The sequence below is a fragment of the Lycorma delicatula genome, chromosome 11 (assembly GCF_047948215.1).
Source record: "Lycorma delicatula isolate Av1 chromosome 11, ASM4794821v1, whole genome shotgun sequence".
Classification (NCBI taxonomy): Eukaryota; Metazoa; Arthropoda; class Insecta; order Hemiptera; family Fulgoridae; genus Lycorma; species Lycorma delicatula.
Window position 1 is genome coordinate 28,061,460 of NC_134465.1, and position 25,004 is coordinate 28,086,463.

The 25,004-nt window shown below is 29.3% G+C and overlaps 1 protein-coding gene across 1 annotated transcript in view; it reads left to right on the top strand.

The window, feature by feature from the left end:
* Icmt (isoprenylcysteine carboxylmethyltransferase ste14) overlaps positions 1-24,560 on the top strand; it is a 42,540-nt gene extending 17,980 nt beyond the window's left edge. The window contains exon 6 of the transcript XR_012758237.1: positions 24,542-24,560. The gene's annotated coding sequence lies outside the window, so the exon portion shown is untranslated. The remainder of the gene's footprint in view (positions 1-24,541) is intronic.
* Positions 24,561-25,004: the final 444 nt, after the last annotated feature.

The window sequence follows — 25,004 nt, forward strand, 5'->3', positions numbered from 1 at the left end:
AACATACAGATTACAAAAATAATAATAATAAACAATTGGAGTTTTATTTCATTTGGGAACCATAGAATAAAATTGACTTTCTCGCAAAACATTTAATGTAATTTATTCTACTGAAATATAATTTATGCAGCAACATATTGTAATTTTGGTTACAACTCACATTATTCTACCTGTACACAAAATATGAGCAATAACTGGTCCAACTATTTCTACTGAAAAAGAACCTTGAATTATTCAGCATCCAATTTTTGTGAAAAAGTGAAATATTTCACCCTTATTTTTATGTATTTTGATTTGTAGATATTAGAACATACAGATTACAAAAATAATGTTCATAAAACATTGTTTTTTTATTTCACTGAGGCATTGGAGAAGATAATTCACATTCATACAAATCTTGTTGTATACATTTTTCCATTAGGAAATAAAATATATTGCAACGTGTTGTATTTCGGGTTATATCTACCCTTTTTCTGCACGTACACACAACATAATACAAGATCTGTGGCAACACCTAATTCTATGGAAAAAACCTTCAATTATACATCCATCATCCAACAATTGTGAAAAACTAAAATTCTTACCTGTTTTTTTATTTATGTTTTGTGTATATAATTGACTGTACTAATTACAAAAATAATAACAAATGAGTACTTTATTCTATTCAAAGATGAATTACCTTGCAACATATTGTATTATTTGTTACAACTCACCTTATACAAAATATGAGCAATATGTGGTACAACTATTTCTACTGAAAAAAAACCTTGAATTATACGGCATCCAATTTTTGTAAAAAAGTGAAAAATTTCACCCTCATTTTTTATGTACTGTGTTTTGTAGATAATAGAACATACAGATTACAAAAATAATAATTATAAATAGTTGATTTTTTACTTCACCCATGGATTGCAGAAGAAAGTTCACTTTCATACAAATCTTGTAGTATACATTTTTCCTTTTTACTAATTCTGTAGAAAAAAACCTTGAATTACATATCCATCATCCAATTTTTGTGAAAAAGTAAATAATCTCACCCATTTATTTTATCTATGTTTTGTATATATTAGAATGCAGTTATTACAAAAATAATAATCATAAATGAATGATTTTATTTCACTTGGGAACTAGAAAAGAAAATTCACTTTCTCACAAATATTTAAAGTAATTTTTTCTGTTGAAATAAACTTCATGCAGAAACATATTGCAATTTTGGTAACAACTCACATTATTCTACCTGTATACAGAATATGAGCAATAACTGGTACAACTATTTCTACTGAAATAGAACCATGAGTTATACAGCATCCAACTTTTGTGAAAAAGTGAAATATTTCACCCTTATTTTTTATGTACTGTGTTTTGTAGATAATAGAGCATACAGATTACAAAAATAGTAATCATAAATAGTTGATTTTTTACTTCACTCATGGATTGCAGAAGAAAATTCACATTCATACAAATCTTGTAGTATACATTTTTCCATTAGGAAATAAAATATAATGTAACATATTTTATTTCTTGTTATAACTCAGCTTTTTCTCCACGTACACAAAATATGAAACAACATCTGTGACAACAACTAATTCAATAGATAAAAACCTTGAATTACATATCCATCATGCAATTTTTGTGAAAAAGTAAAAATTCTCACCCCTATATTTTATCTATGTTTTGTATATATCAGAATGCAGTTATTACAAAAATAATAATCATAAATGAATGATTTTATTTCACTTGGGAACTACAAAAGAAAATTCACTTTCTCACAAATCTTTTAAAGTAATTTGTTCGGTTGAAATAAAATTCATGCAGAAACACACTGTATTTTTGTTTACAACTCACCTTATTCTACCTGATTACAAAATATGAGCAATCTCTGCTACAACTATTTCTACTGAAAAAAACTTTGAATTATAATGATCCAAATTTTGTGAAAAAATGAAATATTTCACCCTAATCTTTATGTAATATATTTTTTATACAAATCATAGTACATACAGATTAAAAAAATGATAATCATAAATGAATGATTTTTTATTTCACTTTGGAACCAGATAAGAAAATTCTTTTTTACGCATATCTTTAATTGTAATTTTTTCTATTTAAATAAAATTTATGCAGCAACATATTGTAATTTTGGATACAACACACATTATTCTACCTGTATACAAAATATGAGCAATAACTGGTACAACTATTTCTACTGAAAAAGAACGTTGAATTATACAGCATCCAATTTTTTTGTGAAAAAGTGAAATATTTCACCCTCATTTTTATGTAATATATATTATATACAAAAGATAGTACATACAGATTACAAAAATAATAATCATGAATGAATGATTTTTTATTTCACTTGGGAACAACAAAAGAAAATTCACTTTCTCGTTTAATGTAATTTATTCTACTTAATTATAATTTATGCAGCAAAATATTGTATTTTTGGTTAAAACACACCTTATTCTACCTGTATACAAAATCTGAGCATAAACTGGTACAACTATTTATACTGAGAAAGAACCTTGAATTATACAGCATCAACATTTTGTGAAAAAGTGTAAAATTCCACCCCCATTTTTTATGTACTGTGTTTTGTAGATAATAGAGCATACAGATTACAAAAATAGTAATCATAAATAGTTGATTTTTTACTTCACTCATTGATTGCAGAAGAGAGTTCACTTTCATACAAATCTTGTAGTATACATGTTTCCATTAGGAAATAAAATATAATGCAACATATTCTATTTCTGGTTATAACTCACCTTCTTCTGCACGTACACAAAACATGAAACAACATCTGTGACAACAACTAATTCTATAGAAAAAAACCTTGAATTACTTATTTGTGCAATTTTTGTGAAAAAGTAAAAATTCTCACCCCTATTTTTTATCTATGTTTTGTATATATTAGAATGCAGTTATTATAAAAATAATAACAAACGAGTGATTTTTTTATATCATTTGGCACCAGAGAAGAAAATTCACTTTCTCGAAAATCATTTGATGTAATATATTCTGTTGAAATAAAATTCATGCAGAAACATATTGCAATTTTGGTAACATCTCACATTAGTCTACCTGTATACAGAATATGAGCAATAACTGGTACAACTATTTCTACTGAAATAGAACCATGAGTGATACAGCATCCAATTTTTGTGAAAAAATGAAATATTTCACCCTTATTTTTATGTATTTTGATTTGTAGATATTAGAACATACAGATTACGAAAATAATGTTCATATAACATTGTTTTTTTATTTCACTGAGGCGTTGGAGAAGATAATTCACATTCATACAAATCTTGTTGTATACATTTTTCCATTAGGAAATAAAATATATTGCAACGTGTTGTATTTCGGGTTATATCTACCCTTTTTCTGCACGTACACACAACATAATACAAGATCTGTGGCAACACCTAATTCTATGGAAAAAACCTTCAATTATACATCCATCATCCAACAATTGTGAAAAACTAAAATTCTTACCCGTTTTTTTTATTTATGTTTTGTGTATATAATTGACTGTACTAATTACAAAAATAATAACAAATGAGTACTTTATTCTATTCAAAGATGAATTACCTTGCAACATATTGTATTATTTGTTGCAACTCACCTTATTCTACCTGTATACAAAATATGAGCAATATGTGGTACAACTATTTCTACTGAAAAAAAACCTTGAATTATACAGCATCCAATTTTTGTAAAAAATTGAAAAATTTCACCCTCATATTTTATGTACTGTGTTTTGTAGATAATACAACATACAGATTACAATAATAATAATTATAAATAGTTGATTTTTTACTTCACCCATGGATTGCAGAAGAAAGTTCACTTTCATACAAATCTTGTAGTATACATTTTTCCTTTAGGAAATAAAATATAATGCAACATATTGTATTTCTGGTTATAACTCACCTTTTTCTGCACGTACACAAAACATGAAACAACATCTGTGACAACAACTAATTCTGTAGAAAAAAACCTTGAATTACATATCCATCATCCAATTTTTGTGAAAAAGTAAATAATCTCACCCATTTTTTTTATCTATGTTTTGTATATATTAGAATGCAGTTATTACAAAAATAATAATCATAAATGAATGATTTTATTTCACTTGGGAACTAGAAAAGAAAATTCACTTTCTCACAAATATTTAAAGAAATTTTTTCTGTTGAAATAAACTTCATGCAGAAACATATTGCAATTTTGGTAACAACTCACATTATTCTACCTGTATACAGAATATGAGCAATAACTGGTACAACTATTTCTACTGAAATAGAACCATGAGTTATACAGCATCCAATTTTTTTTTCACCCTTATTTTTTATGTACTGTGTTTTGTAGATAATAGAGCATACAGATTACAAAAATAGTAATCATAAATAGTTGATTTTTTACTTCACTCATGGATTGCAGAAGAAAATTCACTTTCATACAAATCTTGTAGTATACATTTTTCCATTAGGAAATAAAATATAATGTAACATATTTTATTTCTTGTTATAACTCAGCTTTTTCTCCACGTACACAAAACATGAAACAACATCTGTGACAACAACTAATTCAATAGATAAAAACCTTGAATTACATATCCATCATGCAATTTTTGTGAAAAAGTAAAAATTGCATGACAAACTACAAAAGAAAATTCACTTTCTCACAAATCTTTTAAAGTAATTTGTTCGGTTGAAATAAAATTCATGCAGAAACACACTGTATTTTTGTTTACAACTCACCTTATTCTACCTGATTACAAAATATGAGCAATCTCTGGTACAACTATTTCTACTGAAAAAAACTTTGAATTATAATGATCCAAATTTTGTGAAAAAATGAAATATTTCACCCTAATCTTTATGTAATATATTTTTTATACAAATCATAGTACATACAGATTAAAAAAATGATAATCATAAATGAATGATTTTTTATTTCACTTGGGAACCAGATAAGAAAATTCTTTTTTACGCATATCTTTAATTGTAATTTTTTCTATTTAAATAAAATTTATGCAGCAACATATTGTAATTTTGGATACAACACACATTATTCTACCTGTTTACAAAATATGAGCAATAACTGGTACAACTATTTCTACTGAAAAAGAACGTTGAATTATACAGCATCCAATTTTTTTGTGAAAAAGTGAAATATTTCACCCTCATTTTTATGTAATATATATTATATACAAAAGATAGTACATACAGATTACAAAAATAATAATCATAAATGAATGATTTTTTATTTCACTTGGGAACAAGAAAGGAAAATTCACTTTCTCGTTTAATGTAATTTATTCTACTTAATTATAATTTATGCAGCAAAATATTGTATTTTTGGTTAAAACACACCTTATTCTACCTGTATACAAAATCTGAGCATAAACTGGTACAACTATTTATATTGAGAAAGAACCTTGAATTATACAGCATCAACATTTTGTGAAAAAGTGTAAAATTCCACCCCCATTTTTTATGTACTGTGTTTTGTAGATAATAGAGCATACAGATTACAAAAATAGTAATCATAAATAGTTGATTTTTTACTTCACTCATTGATTGCAGAAGAAAGTTCACTTTCATATAAATCTTGTAGTATACATTTTTCCATTAGGAAATAAAATATAATGCAACATATTCTATTTCTGGTTATAACTCACCTTCTGCACGTACACAAAACATGAAACAACATCTGTGACAACAACTAATTCTATAGAAAAAAACCTTGAATTACTTATCCATCATGCAATTTTTGTGAAAAAGTAAAAATTCTCACCCCTATTTTTTACTATGTTTTGTTTATATTAGAATGCAGTTATTATAAAAATAATAACAAACGAGTGATTTTTTATTTCATTTGGCACCAGAGAAGAAAATTCACTTTCTCGAAAATCATTTGATCTAATATATTCTGTTGAAATAAAATTCATGCAGAAACATATTGAAATTTTGATAACTCACATTGTTCTACCTGTATACAGTATATGTATGAGCAATAACTTGTACAACTATTTCCACTGAAAAAGAACCTTGAATTATACAGCTTCAACGTTTTGAGAAAAAGTGACAAATATCACCCTCATTTTTTATATACTGTGTTTTGTAATCTGTATGTTCTATTATATTACAAAAATAATAATCCTAAATAGTTGATTTTTTACTTCACTCATGAATTGCAGAAGAAAGTTCACTTTCATACAAATCTTGTAATATACATTTTTCCATTAGTTAATAAAATATAATGCAACATATTGTATTTCTGGTTATAACCCACCTTTTTCTGCACATACACAGAACATGAAACAACATCTGTGACAACTAATTCTATAGAAGAAAACTTTGATCAATCATCCAATTTTTGTGAAAAGTAAAAATTCTCACCCCTATTTTTTATTATTTGTTACAACTCACCTTATTCTACCTGTTTATATGAGCAGCAATATGTGGTACTATTTCTACTGAAAAAAAAACCTTGAATTATACAGCATCCAATTTTTGTGAAAAAGGGAAAAGTTTCCCCCTCATTTTTATGTAATATGTTTTGCAGATATTGAAACATATTACAAAAATAATAATTATAAATGATTGAATTTTTATTTCACTTGGGAACCAGATAAGAAAATTCACTTTCATGCATATCTTTTAATGTAATTTATTCTATTGAAATATAATTTATGCAGCAACATATTGTAATTTTGGTTACAACTCACATTATTCTACCTGTATACAAAATATGAGCAATATCTGGTAAAACTATTTCTACTGAAAAAGATCATTGAATTTTAAGGCGTCCAATTTTTGTGAAAAAGTAAAAACTTTCACCCTCATTTTTTTATGTACTATGTTTTGTAGATAATAGAACATACAGATTACAAAAATAATAATCATAAATAGTTGTTTTACTTCACTCATGCATTGGAGAAGAAAACCTTTCATACAAACCTTGTAGTATACTTTTTTCAATTAGGAAATAAAATCTAATGCAACATATTGTATTTCTGGTTATAACTCACCTTTTTCTGCACGTTTACAAAACATGAAACAACATCTGTGACAACACCTAATTCTATGGAAAAAACTTTGAATTATATATCCATCATCCAATTTTTGTGAAAAAGTTACATTATTAGTAAAAAAGATTTTATGTACTTCACATTTTAATACAAAAATTTTTACAGAGGTTAATAATTAATAATAAATCAATATATTTAAATTATTTAAAAGTTTAAAAAATTTATATTACTTTTTTTTTTCACGTCGAAGTAGTTATGAATTATAAGTGAAAATGTATTTTCTATAACAAAATTAATATATAAGCTAATATAAAATACTCATATGGACACCCCAAAAAAAATGTGATGCATGTGGTGTCTATCAAAATGCAGTTGTGTAACTATCCACTTTTATTAAAGAATTGGAGGACTATCTTACTTTCAAATGAAATAAGTTTAAAGAAATAAGTTTAAATGAAATGCAGCAAAAAATGTGATATGTAATTTAATATTTGTACAACGAAGTCTTGTAAATATATATTTTTAATAGTCCTAAACCAGACTGTACCATTACTAAGACTATACCACTGTATCAGTTCTATTACTAAAGATAATTGAGGAGTGTAGAGATAGGTTTACACTTAGTGAAAACACTCAGTTTGGCTTCAGGAAAGGCAAAGTAATCAGACATCATTAGGCTACTATGGTAGGAAAAAGAAATTTAGAGAGAGGAAGAGGAATGAATCTGTGATTCTGAATTGGGGACAATGATGCAGATTCTTAAGAGAAAAAGGAAGAATGAAAAGATAGAAGATTAATTGAAAAACAAACAGTAGAAATCAAAGTAAGTAAGAATATGACTGGGTAGGTCTCAGTTGACGTGTTAGGATACTGGCTCTCACAGACACTGTACAACAATTACAATGAAAATATAAGGAATATGTCAGAAGAAGGAGCAGGTACAGGAGGATGGAAAATAAGATACATCAAGTTTGCTGATGTTGTAAACAAGCACTTTGAATAACAGCCCTGGAGGAAGGATGAAAGAGTATAAAATGTAGGAAAACTAAAATAATGAACGTAAACAAGGATTTAGCAGTAAGGACAAGTGAAGGAAAGATAGAAACTAAAAAATTTGAATTTGGAGATTATGGTGACAGATTACAGTAAGGGTGCAATGGAAATAACAGAAATGATAACAATGGTAAAGAAAGCTTCAGTAAGAAGACGAAATTACAATATAGAAAAAGTCTGATTTAAAATTATGTAAAAAGTGGAGCAAGGAAGTGTCTTTTTGTACAGAAATGAAGTGTGCACAATTAAGAAAAGGGAGAGGGACTGGATTGAAGTTTTTGAACTTTGGATATAGAAAAGGATGTAAAAGTAAGCTGGTTGAACAAAATGAGGAATGAGGAATTAAAAAAGAACAGGATTTTAATCGTAAACAGGATTAAAATCAAAACAAACAAAAACAAAAGAAAAATTTTGGTTTTTGTTTTGTCTTCTTTAGAAGTCAAAAGAAAATGAAATCTGTTAGGACACGTAGTTACTCTTGACAACTCCATCAGAAGGGTGAGTAGAAGGAGAAAGGAAGCAAGGAAGACTGCTACCAAGCAGAATCCATGATATACCATCATGATGATGCTAATGACAGTCTGTTAGCAGACAAAAAATTATTACAAAAAACTATACATTTGAGAGATATTAGCCAAGTGTATCAGTAATATTTAAAGAAAACAACATTTTTTGGTCTTTTGAGTAGTACATAAATTGTAATGGAAAGTATCAAACTAAAATTTCTTAAGATAATTTTTGAGATTTTGATTATATATAGAATATATTGCATTGTTGACTATTTTTATAGATAATAGTAACTAAAAGAAAGTTTGATTAATATGTGAAAATATGTTAATATGTCCCGTGGCAATAGCCAGGTGTCTAGAAATCAATAAAAGACCATTGTAAAATGGAAAGAACAGTGTGACTATTTTCATTCAATGAAATTTGTCTTAATTCCTATTAATCCACACTCCAAGAATTACAAATACATTTAATATGCAAATATTTAAATTAATATTTGCCTATTCTATTATATAACAGCAATTATTTTTTTTTTTTAATGATGCTTCCACATCCCATCTTTAGTCATTACAACCTCCATGATAACCAATCTAAGCAGGGAAGCTGAGTGACCGGTTTTAGATGTAAGACTGTCCTACAACTGTACTACTACACAGTAGTACTACTACACAGTTGTACTATGGTAACTTAGTACCTAGTTGACCATAGTGTACTAAACTTGCAAAATCCTATTTGGTCATTTTAAAAGAAAATATTGAAATGCTAAAAATTTAAATGACTGACACCACAATATGTATTTCTATAACTTTTATAACATAATTAAAGCGATGTGTGGTGTATGATTCTCACAGCACAATCATTAGCATATTTTATGAAAAATGCTTACAATTAGTCAAACGATTCTATTATTAGTTGCTATAAAACAGGAAGTAGGGGCTACATCAGTATATAATTTAGAATGAAACTTGTATCTCAATTTGCTGCAGCAAGTTTTTGAAACCTGTTTTTCATATATTGCCATATCACAAAGACATACAAAATGACAAATGTTTTTAATTTGCTTAAAGACCAATGCATGCAAAATTCTAGTACATTCAGGTCCCTGTGCTGATACATTCCTTGCAATTTGAATGATACATTCCTTGCAATTTGAAGGTTTTAATGTTATGTACTTTCGGTGAATGGTTATTATAGTTAAATTTATGGTTAAATTTTTCCTACCACATACATGGGTCACAACATCTGGCCTGAGCTCTGCATTAGGAGGGCGCACAATCAAGCACTCTCTCTTGAAGGTGTCAAAACAAATAGGTATCAAAATTTTTGAAACCAAGAAACAACTAACTTGCATACTCAAAAAAAAATGTGTTTGCTCTCCAGCTTATAAAAGTGAATATTTAAATTTGTGATAATAATTTATAATATACTTATATATAATAAATATACTTCATATAATATACTTTAATAACAATGTCACAACCAAAGTCACTGCAGATGCATATGGAAGTTTGCTTAACAGTGTAAGCATGATATTGAGAGCACTTTAAAGTGCCCTGAAAATTAATTTTAAAAGTCTTATTCCTTCCCCTTGTTACCACAATGGTAGTCTTTTAAACCATAAGTGGAGACCCAAGAGAACATCTTGCTGTTAAATGTATCAAGAAAAACACAGCTTGTATAATGAATTTCTGCATGTAAACATGCAGAAAGTTTCAGCTTTCAGTCATAAATCAGGGTTTAAATCTGATGTACTGTTCAAACCAGATCAACAGTACTTTACAGTAGAATTTTTTTGATTCTTCATAGTTTCATAAATTTCATTTTTACTCAAGAGCGACAGCCTAAATATTACATTTATTGTTCCTGTATTGTTTATTTTTTAATACTAATTTTTTAATTAGTATTAAAAAATTAGTGTTACTATCAAAATAGTAGTATTGATATAATACTACTATTATGACTAATTGATGCGACTAAGCATTAAAAATACATGTACTCTGTATTTCTCATATTTCTCTAACTGCATGTGATTTAAAAAATTTCACAGTCCTTAATATGGTAGTTTATTTCAACAGTTTATAGTAGTCCTTAATATAGACAGTCAATTGTTTAAATATGGAGGAGAAGCTATATTACTGGCCCCAGATATGAAGTATCATTTTATGTACTTTGCAATCAATTTCTCAAAAACAAACTCAGAATATGGAAAGTTCTTTGATGTATTTTTTCACTTATTGTAAAATTTAGTTAACATTTTTTTGCCACTATTTTTTAATAATAGTCATGGAATTTGGATCTTTATATAATTAAGTTAGCTTAATAAATAAAACATTTTAAATAATTTTAGTATTTTATTCTCTACAAAAAATTTCTGATGAGTACTTTACAATGGTAAAAATTTTTCAAGTACTATATAATTTTAGCATCAATAAGACAATACTTAAAAAATACTAGTTAAATTTAAATATTTGCTGTTTTAGGATGATTATGATACATTGCTGGAAGACAAAGTAATTTTTGGTTTTCAAGTAAAGTTTTGCAACATTTAAACACAGTTTGTTAACAATGTACAGCAGCTATTTGTTGGTTGGGGCATATCATCAATGCCAACTGGCAATGCATCATTTTGACCACCACCAATTGCATCACTAGCATTTCCAACATTGCCATTACGTGCAACATTTCCATTACCAACTGGACCATTTCCATTACCAACAGCACCATTGTTATTGCCATTGTCAATTGGTAAAGTCTCATTTGTATCGTCACATTTTTCTTGATAGATCTGTAATCTTAATTGTTGATGCCAACCACCTTGGTCTGAAAAACCATCAGTTGAATCATCCCTAGATTGGATTATGTCTAGCGTCAGTTGTTGCCACATCTTTCTACCACTACTGCCCTGTTCATTACCACCAATTCCATTTCCATTTCCAGCCAATCCATTTCCAAATCCATTTCCTCCATTTCCATTTCCATTATTTCCATTTCCTCCATTTCCATTTCCATTATTTCCATTTCCATTTCCATTCCCTACGTTACAACAATTCCCTCCTAAATTTCCTAAATTTCCATTCCCTACATTTCCGTTTCCATTTCCTACATTTCCATTTCCTACATTTCCATTTCCTCCATTTCCATTGTGATCACTAGGATACTGATAGTTATTATTACCACAATTTGCTGTTTCACTAACAACATTTCCTAGATGATCATTATCACTACCTTCCTGTTGAAAAATTTGAAACTGTAGATGTTGCCAAAAACCTCCTTTTTTTTCATTTCCATCTACTCCCCCAACTCCTCCAACTCCTCCATCTAGTCCTAGTCCTCCAACTCCTCCATCTAATCCTCCAACTCCTCCTTCTGTACTCTCCTTAAATTCTGATTGCGCCTGACTTCCTTCATCTGGAACTTGAGATTCACAATCAGGAACTTCACCATCTTCACCAGCAGCACTATCACATATGTTATCATCTGCATTATCTTGCTGTTCAAATTCAGCACAACTATCACAAATATCTGATTGCTGATTACCACTTTCAGCACCAGCTGAAAGTAATGGGTTATCTGGACAGAAGCAAGGATGCCCTTCAGAAACAATTTGTGATTGAGGTTGTTGTCCAAAGCCATTTGAAGGAGGTTGTTGTCCAAAGCCATTTGAAGGAGGTTGTTGTCCAAAGCCATTTGAAGGAGGTTGTTGTCCAAAGTTATAAGTTTGTTGTGGACATAGTTGTTGCTGTTGACCAAAACCATTAGTTTGTTGAGCTGTTTGTTGCTGTGGTTGCTGCTGTGGTTGCTGCTGCAGTTGCTGCTGTGGTTGCTGCTGCAGTTGCTGCTGTGGTTGCTGCTGCAGTTGCTGCTGTGGTTGCTGCTGCAGTTGCTGCTGTGGTTGCTGCTGCAGTTGCTGCTGTGGCTGCTGCAATTGTTGCTGCTGACCACCACAGGGTGATTGCTGCAATTGTTGCTGCTGACCACCACAGGGTGATTGCTGCAATTGCTGCTGCGGTGGTTGCTGTGGTTGTTGCAATTGCTGTGGTTGTTGCAATTGCTGTGGTTGTTGCAATTGCTGTGGTTGTGGTTGCGATTGCTGCTGCTGTGGTTGCGATTGCGGTTGCTGCTGCTGTGGTTGCTGCTGCTGCTGCTGTTGCCGCCCAAAGGACTGACGATTAGCATCATTACTTGCTTGAAATGAGCTACGTTTTGTTTGAGAAGCTACACGCCTAGCTGGTAAACAACATGTATTTAATATTTGTATTGTTTCTGGTGGTTGGTCATTCCCTGCTGCTAATCTCTCAGTCTTTGGTGCAATCAACTGCTGATTGTATCTTCCTGCAACTGGAGCCATGTTTTGTTGTGGAGTAAAACTATTAGTTTGTTGGGGAAATCCTGTAGAATAGTCATTTTGTGATTGATTAAATCCAGCAGTGCATATTTTGGTAGGACATTGTTGAGATTGTGCATTTGCAACATTATTTGTTACAGATACTCTGCGTTGCGGTTGATTCTGTTGGTCAGAGCCTTGTTGCATCAATGGTACTGCAGGTCTAGATTGTGCCATCTCTGGAGCAATCGCATTTACATTTGATTGTGATGTTCTTGTAGGCTGTCTTACTTGGCCATTTTGATGTGATTTACGTTGTGACTGCAATGTTTTACTGTCTCTTTGAGCTGGCAAACAGCATGGTGATATTGCTGATGGCTCAAAATATTGGGAACCACTACTTTGCATTTGAGGACCATCATTTGGTGGACTCATTAGTTGTTGAGCATCTTTTGGTGAGCCTTGAGATGCTCTCATTGTTGGGACATCTCTTTGAGATGCAGATTGAGTTGGTAATCCACCATTAGATTGTTGTGGACATGTACATGTTGAAACTCCTCTTTGTAATCCTCCAGTTTCAACTTGTTGAGAAATCCTTCCCTGTGTAGGCGGTTTTGATCCATTAGCAGCAAAATTGGATGGAATTTTTCTAGGAGCTCCGAGGTTTGTCTGCTGAGGGTCCTTTGTGGAAGGCAATCTGTTACTATTATTACATTTCTTATTACAGTGAGACATAGGTCCTTTAGTCATTGAATTACTCATGATCTGCGAACCTAGTTTCTGTGAATTGGTACGCTGTACTGGTATTGAGTGTTTTTGTGCAGATCTCCTGTCGAAAAATTGCTGCTGATTGTTTCCGTAATCCATGGTTGAACTATATCCATTAACTCCAGAATTACAGGTACATTCATCACCCCTCTGCATATCAGTTGTATAGGTTGTATCTCCTAATCCAGCATTACTTTCTTCTGTATCAGATGTCTCACATAGACAGTTATCTTGTGAACCACAGCAAGACTGATACATTTTAGATTTTTACCTTTTGTAAAGAAAAAAAAAATAGTTAATTTAACAATTTACAGAATTAACCATAAAATTAAAACAATTTCTATTAAGATGTACATGCACAACATGTACAGTGCACACATTACAGTACAAATTTTCCATACTACAATACTGTACAGTTAAGTACAGTATGTTTTCTGCAGAAAGATAGAAAAAATATTCCATAAATCATTCTTTATACATACTAGTCAAGCCCCCATTTGTGCTTGAATTTTTCAGACAGTATAAAGTTTTAATACTACACTCCCCATGTAAGTTTTTATGTCACTTATGTCATTCATTGTAATCTTATTTAAATTAGAGCATTTACATCTATTTTAGATCCTCTGGCATTGAGAATAATAGGATAAGATCTCTCCCTACAGAGTAAGAAGAGGTAGTCACAGTATATATTTATAACTCAATTAAAGAGTGAATCTTTGTATTTTTTCCTCATTCCATTGATAAACTTGATGTATACCACAATTGTGTATCCTAGAGGTAAAGGGCACCAATTGTTACAATTTTATAGTACAGCTACTGTTAACACTATGATCAAGAATTGCATCAAGAATTGCATCAAGAATTCTGTTCTACAAACAAAGTAGGTAAGAAAAGTATCAAAAATGGCTACATAGATCACTGTATGGCAAGATATCTCCATTTAAAGGAACTTTAGTCAATACTCTTCAATCTGTTCCCATTAAACTTAAAAGCAAGAAAATATTCTAAATATAAGTAGTTAACATGTGTTTTTATGTAACTAGTGAAGTAAATGATTTCCCTGAAGAAAGATTTAGTTTTAGAATATTACTTTAATATTTTGCATCTGAATTGTTATCACAGTAGATAATTCTAAAGAATAATTATTGTATGAGCCAAATAAGTTAATTACCTTTTCATTATAACTACAGTGATTTTATTGCTCACTGACATTTTATTTCACATATGACAATGAATTGTAAAGTACACCATATCAAGGAAAATTGGCTCTATTAATTGACTATTACCTTACACAATGTGTAAGGTACTTAGTAGAAAAAGTACTAAGTGACAAGCATAGTAAATTAGAAAATGCAAATTTCTAAACTGGAGACTGATGTCCTTTACCTCCAGGGCTTGCATAGCACAAGTCACCCAAAAATTAAATTTATGTTTTGTTTTGGGAGGATTTAGATTATGAAATTACATTAAAGAAATTAAATACAATAAAACTGGTTTCTTAAAACAAAACAGATGGCCACCATTTACATATTTATTACATATTCTCAGTCATTTATCCTCCATTTCACTTTAAACCAGGGAAGGGGGTTTGAGTGAAATGGGACTCTAATGTTACAGTTCAATCACTCATTTACAAGAATTATTTGTGGCATATTTAACCAGGTTTTAAGTAGGATGAATATTCTCTAAAAATTGGCATCAAAACAGCTAAAAATTGTAATACACAACCAAATAAAATATAACAAATACAGTATAGGATTTATGAATTTGACCTTTTAGAAAGATCAATTTATACCAAGCTCTCTTACAGATATTACAAATTAGATACCATCCATGTGTACTGTACTCATAAGGAAGAGTACTTGCATCTTCGTTACTTTCAAGCTCTCTGTAGGATGAATATTTTTACTTAAGACTTGAATAAATTTTACAAAATTTTGTAGAAATCCAAGGATAAAAAAATACAAGGTAAAATCTTGTAACAAGGGATTAAAGATTTGTTGTCTGGACCATGCATTAAAAGATCATTCTTGTCTGATAGAGATCATTCTGTTTGATTCTTTAAATGTGAATTCATGTTATAAACATATAAGCAACATTTTTTCATTGAATTTTCATTTTTTCATATTTATGTACTTTTATTGATAAAACAGTTTATGACAATATGGTGACTTTTCAAAAATTAATTCTGCTTTAGTGTCTAGTACAAACAATATTATAATTCAAAGTAATCATTTCACTGGAGTTAATACTGATTGACATGCTGATTGTATTAAAGTATTGAGATTACATTTAGTTTCTAAACATTATCTACAGGATAAGAATGAATGGCTGGAAATAAATTTGCTTTTATCCAAGAATGGATATGATAGATTGCACTTTCAAATGAAATTATTTCTTATTCCTAGAAATTCATTTGGTATGAGATTTCATAGGCTACTTGATATGGCAAAATAAATTAAAAAGTATGGAATTGTGTACAAATTATGTGCCAGATTTTTGACAGTGGTATGAACAGAGTTCATTGGAACATTGCAGCATTGATTTATGAACCTAATGAAATAATATATTTTGGCATAATCCTCATATCTCAAGTGTAAATTTGCTAGAGGACCTGAACAAGTTATGTTTTTCTAAAGGCAGAGATGTTTAAAATATGTTGAACAAAGCCAGAGCAACTAAGTTTTTAGATCTAAATGTTTTTAGATCACTGGTAGTACCATCAGGAAACCTAGTACACTTTACCTAATAAGCAAATTTTTTTTAATGCCAATCAGTAACCTTCAGATACTACTGAAGAATGATTGTATGAGCCAAATAAGTTAATTACCTTTTCATTATAACTGTACAGTGATTTTATTGCTCACTGACAATGATTTTATTTCACATATAAAAAGTACTAAGTGACAAGCAAAGTAAATTAGAATATGCAAATTTCTAAACTGGAGACTGATGTTTTTTTACCTCCAGGGCTTGCATAAGATAAGTCGGCCCAAAAATAAAATTTATGTTTTTTTTTGGGAGGATTTAGGTTATGAAATTACAAATTAAATACAATAAAACTGGTTTCTTAAAACAAAACAAATGGCCACCATTTGAATGTATTACATATTCTCAGTCATTTATCCTCCATTTCAAATGGAACAGTTCAAATCACTGTTATTTACAAGAATTATTTGTGGCATATTTAACCAGGTTTTTAAATAGGATGAATATTCTCTAAAAATTAGCATCTAAACAGCTAAAAATTGTAATACACAACCAAAAAAATACAACAAATACACTATAGGATTTATGAATTTGACCTTTTAGAAAGATCAATTTATACAAAGATCTCTTACAGATATTACAAATTAGATACCATCCATGAGTACTGTACTCATAAGGAAGAGTACTTGCATCTTCGTTACTTTCAAGCTCTCTCTAGGATGAATATTTTTACTTAAAACTTGAATAAATTTTACAAAATTTTATAGAAACCCAAGGATAAAAAAAATACAAGGTAAAACCTTAAGACAAGGGATTAAAGATTTGTTGTTTGGACCATGCACTAAAAGATTGTAATAAAATATTGCTATTTCATTAAATGTCTATTGTTAAAAAAATTATAAGCAACATTTGTTCATTGAATTTTCGTTTTCATATTTACGTACTTTTATTGATAAAACTGAGTTCATGACAATATGGTGACTTTTCAAAAATTAATTCTGCTTTAGTGTCTAGTACAAACAAAATTAGAATTCAAAGTAATCATTTCACTGGAGTTAATACTGATTAACATGTTGATTGTATTAAAGTATTGAGATTACATTTAGTTTCTAAAAATTGTTATCCACAGAATAAGAATGAATGGCTGGAAATAAATTTGCTTTTATCAAAGAATGGATAGGATAGATTGCACAAGAAATAATTTCAAGGCTACTTGATGTGGCAAATAAATTAAGTATGGAATGACAGTAGTATAAAATTAATGCAGGAAAAGACAGGTCATTGGAATATTGCAGCATTGACTTATGAACCTAATGCAATATATATTTTGGCATAATCCTCATTAGATATCAAGTGTAAATTTGCTAGGACCCGAACAAGTTAATGTTTTTAGAAAAGGCAGAGATGTTTAAAATGTTGAACAAAGCCAGAGCAACTAAGTTGTTTTTAGATCTAAATGTTTTAGATCACTGGTGGTACCATCAGGAAACCAAATACACTACCTAATAAGCAAATTTTTTAATGCCCATCGTAACCTTCAGATACTACTGAAGAATGATTATTGTACAAGCCAAATTAATTACCTTTTCTTTCATTATAAATGTACAGTGATTTTATAGCTCACCGACAGATTTTATTTCACATATGACAATGAATTCATTATAAAATTAATAAGTACACCATATCTCAAGAAAAATATGCATTGGCTCAACGTAGATGTGTAAGGTACTTTAGTAGAAAAAGTACTAAGTGACAAGCAAAGTAAATTAGAATATGCAAATTTCTAAACTGGAGAGTGATGTTCTTTACCTCCAGGGCTTGCATAAGACTTTTTTTTTTGTCTTCAGTCATTTGACTGGTTTGATGCAGCTCTCAAGATTCCCTTTCTAGTGCTAGTCGTTTCATTTCAGTATACCCTCTACATCCTACATCCCTAACAATTTGTTTTACATATTCCAAACGTGGCCTGCCTACACAATTTTTTCCTTCTACCTGTCCTTCCAATATTAATGCATAAGACAAGTCACCCAAAAATTAATTTATGTTTTTTTTTGGGAGGATTTAGGTTATGAAATTACAAATTAAATACGATAAAACTGGTTTCTTAAAACAAAACAAATAGCCACCATTTGAATGTATTACATATTCTCAGTCATTTATCCTCCATTTCATTTGAAACCAAGGAAGAGAGTTTGAGTGAAATGGGACTCCCATTACAGTTCAAAATCACTATCTTCACAAGAATATTTAACAACCAGGTTTTAAGTAGGATGTTCTCTAAAAACTGGCATCAAACAGCTAACAATTGTAATACACAACCAAATAAAATATAACATACAGTATAGGATCTTTTAAAAAATCAATTTATACCAAGATCTCTTATAGATATTACAAATTATACCATCCATGAGTACTGTACTCGAGTACTTGCGCAATTGTAGAGAGGCAGAGATGTTTAAAATGTTGAACAAAGCCAGAGCAACTAAGTTGTTGCTAGATCTAAATGTTTTTAGATCACTGGTGGTACCATAAGGAAACCTTGATGCCAATCAGTAACCTTCAAATAACACAAGAGGCATGGGGTTACTTTCAAAACCATTACTGTCCCTGCTACATTAGTCCCAGAGTTGAAGTAAATTCAAAGGCAGTCTTTATGGGTTGATTGTCTCCTTGGAATGCTATAGGAATGAGGTCAAACCATTCTGTATTCATCTATGGCATCAAATTATATTACCTTCAAGGAGCCAGAGCAGGACAGCAAATTATGGGAACCTCAGGGGGGAGAGCAAGCAACAATTTGTTGAAAAAATGTTATACAAAAAAATGTTACACGAGAGGGCAGAGATATTCTATAAAATAAAAAAGATATCCCTATATTATGTTAACACTATCTTCCTATTTTTGTTATCTTATTCTATTACACATGTACTATTGTGCTAATTGTTAATCTGAAACAATTTATCAATTATTTGTACAGTGGTAATCAGATGAAGTATTGAACAGTTTAAAAAAAATATATTTGCAAGTTACACGAGGACTATAATTTCAAAATAATTAAGCAGTTACAGATACAGATCTTATTGAACGCGAGTTAAAATATTCCAGCAGGAATTTACAAGGAAATATTTTATTACTTTTTTTTTTAGTTTGATACATTGAGATTTAATTTAAATATTTGATTCAATAAGATTGAAGTATAGAAGAAATATTATAATTGAATGAATTTGATTATAGAATTGATAATTTGATTATAAATTTTTTTGTTGGAAAAACTGCAACCATACACCAACGATGTTCACTACACACCTAATCCTACATTTAACGAGGAAACAAATTTTTTACGCCTGTACTCTGAATTTTTTCTTGGCCTTTTCAGAAATATTGTATTATAATTCAGATGTCACTGTAAACTTCACAAGTGAAAAAGAAAAAAAGTTTTTTTCTTCTAGTAACCATTGTCTACGTAGATAACACTATTTCTGAATGTAGTCTGTACTTGATTCAGGTGGCTGTGCAATGATTAAGTTTGTGTTTGTTTAAATAATTACAAGAAAAAATTTGTTTAAATTTTTTCTTGTAATTTTGATGGTTTATACAAAGTTTTAATTTTGATAGTTGGGCTGAAACATGGGTTCAGTAATTATGGTGTTTGGTCTGTGATCATACAAACTAACTATCAAAATTATTTTTGCTGAGAATTTGTAGGATACTTTTAATTTAAAAACTACATTGAAAAACATTTTGAAAGTATGGTTAAAGAATGTATTCACTTTTACAGTAAAAACAAAACTGTTTTACAGTGAAAGTTTTGTATGCTAAACAAGTTACCAATATTTTGTCCATGAATTACTCTACAACAATGAATTGGTCACAACCACCTAACCTCACAATGTTTTCAAAAACCCATTTCACCAATCAACTAACGCAATGGGGCCTAGGGAATTTTTGGACTAGAAATTAACATTCAATGAACACAAAAGCATAAACATACCAGGGAATAGGGACTTTAAATTTCTCTTACATTCATTAGATGTGTATTCTTTTCAAATTCTGGTCATTTAACTACAAGACTATAATGTTTCATAAAGAAAAATAGTACAAAGAAGATTGATGAGAAATGTTAGAGAATTACCAACCTCAGTGACAATGTATTAATTTCTAATAAGGAATGACTAACCCTACATTTAAATATTTTCTTGCTCTATTTAGAGATTTTCTTGCTCTTGGTAAAAGCTTGTACAGTTATAATTAATAGAGTTTGAACTCTGATCAAAGTTAATTTTTATTATTTAATTTCTATTTTGTTAGCAATCAACCTAAATAAATTGTACATCTTAATGAAATTCTTTTGTTCAAAAGAGATTGTAGTTATCCATCTGTACATACAATATAATTTATACATTAAAAACTAACTGACATCGGCCAATCAAAAAAAAAAAAAAAAAAATCAAAAATGCAACAAAAAATTGGCTAAATATAAAATATATATCTTTGATTAAATGATTACTTACCACTGTGTAAAGTACTAAATTGTAATAATAATTTAAATAAATTTCATCAGAAGATCCATCACATTTTTTTTTTTAAATATGCATATGCATTAGGAATTTTGTGTGAGATGAAGTATGACAAATTGTTGTTATACTAACAGATGAGATGGCACAATTAATGAATTGTTTTTTGTTCTTTTTACTATTATAATTTAAGAATGTATACACTCTTTTTTTTTTCTTTAATAGAAAAAAATAAGAACATTTTTTTTTTTAAATTAAGAAAATTCTCTATTCATAATTAATAAAATGTAAAATTCATTTTATTTATTTATTTTTATATAAATGTATATTCATTCAGCTTAGCATAATTAAAAATTATGTACTGTATTAATTGTTGGTGTTTTTAGCAATCTTCAAAAAAGGAGGAGGTACTCAAGGAAGGTCTTTAAAAGGAGGTGTATATAAATAATTATTTTTTACTATTGTTATGATTTTGATGATTCTTTCTTTATTTCGTATTTACATTATTTTATGGTACGTTTCTTCTGGATAACTTATTGGAAAATTTTTTAAATAATAAATTACAAGGTCTTATACATAATTTTAACATATTTGTTTATTATCATTGCTTATTATCAGATTGCTATAGCTTATACAATGTTATTTATTGCATTCTCAGGGGAAAAATTAATGGCACTATTTGGAAAATTTAAAGAAAAAAAAATTATATACCCCAATTACAGAGAACCTTAGCCTATACTTCAGAGCTAAACTTAGTATCTTCGATACTTATGTTTTAGCCTGTCGACCAATAAATTGCTTTTGGGTTAACATCGTCCGATATAACCATTATATTAACATTTTTATAACCATTTATATTTATTTATTTTATAAATATAATTTAACCAAACTCATACCTTACCTCTAATCTACACTCACTAACCTTGACTAATTAAAACAGTATTGTTTTGAGTATACCCTGGAGATCCTGGGTTCAAATCCCAGTCAGTCATGGTATTTTTCATATGCTACAAAATTCCATTTCATATTCTCAAGCAAGCTTACTTTTCTGTAAGCTTCTGTGGTGAATTAATTCATCAGGCATATTGTAATACATCCAGTTCAACTATAATAATTTGACCATTAGCTATATTTAAAATACTCTATCAGTCATAAAAAAAGAACTGCTAAACAATATCCATAATGTAAAATTGTTCAATGAATATAATATAAAATTGTAATTAATTAATTGTAATTTAATTAATACTACGAATATGTATGCAAAAAAATACTTAAATGTTTATTGTTTCATTTTTTTACAATAGGTTGGCCATTTTACTTTTATTTTTACTGTAAATACAAGTTGATGTATATGAGTAAAAATGTTACAACATATTCTTTTTGAGACATTTATCATATGTTTTTTTTCCACTCACGTATACTTTGAATATAGTATTGCAATTTAAAAATTTATCTTAATAAATAAATATTTAATAATTCTCATTTTCCTTTTACTGTTGGACTGGAAGAAAGTAGTCTGTTAATTAGGATTTAACATGCAATGCTTGAATATTATGAAAAATTGATAATTTAGAATAAGTTAGATGTTTTAGAACAGTAAAGGCAAATGAAAATTGGCTAAATGACATATAAATAGGAAACATTTTCCTAGATACTATATGTCTGGAAATAGAGAACCTCTATATTATACAAGCTAACAAATCATAGATATAAAAAACAAGTGATATAAAAATAATGAAAATTGAAAAAAGTAGCGATCACAAATAAATGGTGTAAAAAAATAACAATGGAAAAAACAGTAAAATAATAATTCAACTAAGAAAATGAGTGATAGAATGTCAGAAAGTCATGATGCCCTCAAGTGTTGCAGTATGCTCAGTTCGGGAAGAACTGTTTAATTAAATTTTCAGGACTTGTACCTTTAAGATGAAAGTAAAAAAATTTTGCTACTGCACCAAGGAACTCAGCATTTACATATTTTAAAAATATAAGAACATATTTCAGTTTATAAGAATATATTTCTTTGTAAAAATGTTCATCCTTGTAAAAACGATATAGTTAACATTAGTAAAACATTCTTTTGATTTCATGAGTATTTATGAAAAAAAAAAAACAAGGTTATAATTACAACATAAAATGCCACAACTTCTTTTCTAAACTGTTTAACATAAATAATGCAAGACATGTTTTTTAAGTGTCATTTTCAATTTTCTGCCATAAGATGCACTAGAAATTGATGGGGTTAGTGTAGCATGTTGATTTATATCAATGATCATCTGTTTGCAACAATAGGTTAACATTATTCGCATTAGTTGTAGTGTAGGCTGAAGCAAATGCTACAATAAATAATCCCGCGAGTTGTATAGTACAATGAATAATTCATTATCTATTGATAAAAAACAAATCTGCTGCTGATATTCATTGAGAAATTGTCAATGTTTAAGGACCCAGTATTTTGTGCCAAGGTAAAGTTCACCACAGGTGTTGTTTGTTTTGTGGAGAAAGAACGAATGTTCATAACAAAGAACGTAGTGGTCACCTAAGTCATCACAAATGAATTGACTAAAAATGTGACTGCAAAAATCCATAAAAACAGAAGGCTTACCGTTTCTCAATTATCGATTGAATTTCCTTTTGTTTCGCAATCAGTAATTTATGACATTTTAAAAACTGGGTTATAGAAAGTTGTGTTCCAGATAGGTATCAAAAATATTGACAAAAATACACAAAGAAAAACGTCTTGCTGCAGCTAAAACATTTTTGAAATCCTACAAAAGTTATGATGATTTATGGAAACACTTAATGACCTGTGATGAAACATGGCCATCTTATTCAAATGCTGAGATAAAATAGCAATCAATACAATGGCAGTACTTTTATAAGTACTGCCAGTACGGCCCCGAAGCCTAAAAAGTTTAAGCGAGAAAGTTCAATGGAGAAAGTTTATGGCTGTGGTTTTTTGGGACATCGAAGGGATATGACTGATAAATTTCTTGAACGTGGAAGAAATGTTAATGCCGATATGTAATGCGAAACACTTACAAAACTTAGATGTTCAATTCAAAATAAAAGGTGCAGGAAGCTAATCAATGGGATTCTGTTTCTCCTCCGTAACGCAAAACCACACACATCAAAACAAAACCACTGAACAAGTGCGACGATTTCGTAAGGCTGGTGCAAGATTCAGCCTTACAGTCTGGATCTTGCACCGAGTGATTATTACCTTTTTCTCAATTTAAAATAATGGCTTGTACCACAGAAGTTTGAAGATGATGAGGAATTACAAAACAGAGTAATTAATCGCAGGTGGAAGAATTCATCAGTAACAGAATAACAAAGCTGGTAAACCAATATCAAAAACGTATTGCAGTGACTGGCGAATATGTAGAAAAATAGAGTATGTGTATGTATATATATATATATATATATATATAGTTTATATATATAGTTTATTTTGTTCTTTATTTTTTATTATGTAATAAGGTTCTTTCTCTTTCACTTATTTCAATTTTTATATCAAAGCTGCCCTAACTTAAAAAAACATGCCTTGTATATAATTTATTCATTATCTTCGTGATCTGTTTTGCTCTACTAAAATTTAATTTAGTTTTATTTTTATGGTTTCAGATAGACCAGGATTTAAATCAAGAAACCTTTGGAGGATAAAAGAACTTTGACATTGAGATTGAGATTCTAAAAGAGCCATTTTTATTTATTTCTGATTTTATTAAAAAATATATTGATTGAATTTATGTACTGGGTTCTAACTCTTTGTACACTACTTTGTCAAGTACAATCCATCACTGCCAGTCTTTCTGGAACTTTTTATTGATGTAGGTTCTTTCAATTCTTCTTTGGATTTCTGTAGTCTGTCTGTTCTTGATTGTTCATTCAGATGGCTTGTTCGTTCTGCTGCATAAGTGGCTTCTGGTTTTATAACTGTGTTGTAGTGTCTTATTTTTTGCATTTATTGATAGGCATTATTTACTGTAAGTGCACCAGATTAATTTTTGAGCTTGAGCTAGTTTGTTTCTTCTTATTTGGATTGAGATTTTTTCATTTAGGTTGTTTGTTATTATTTCTCTTAATT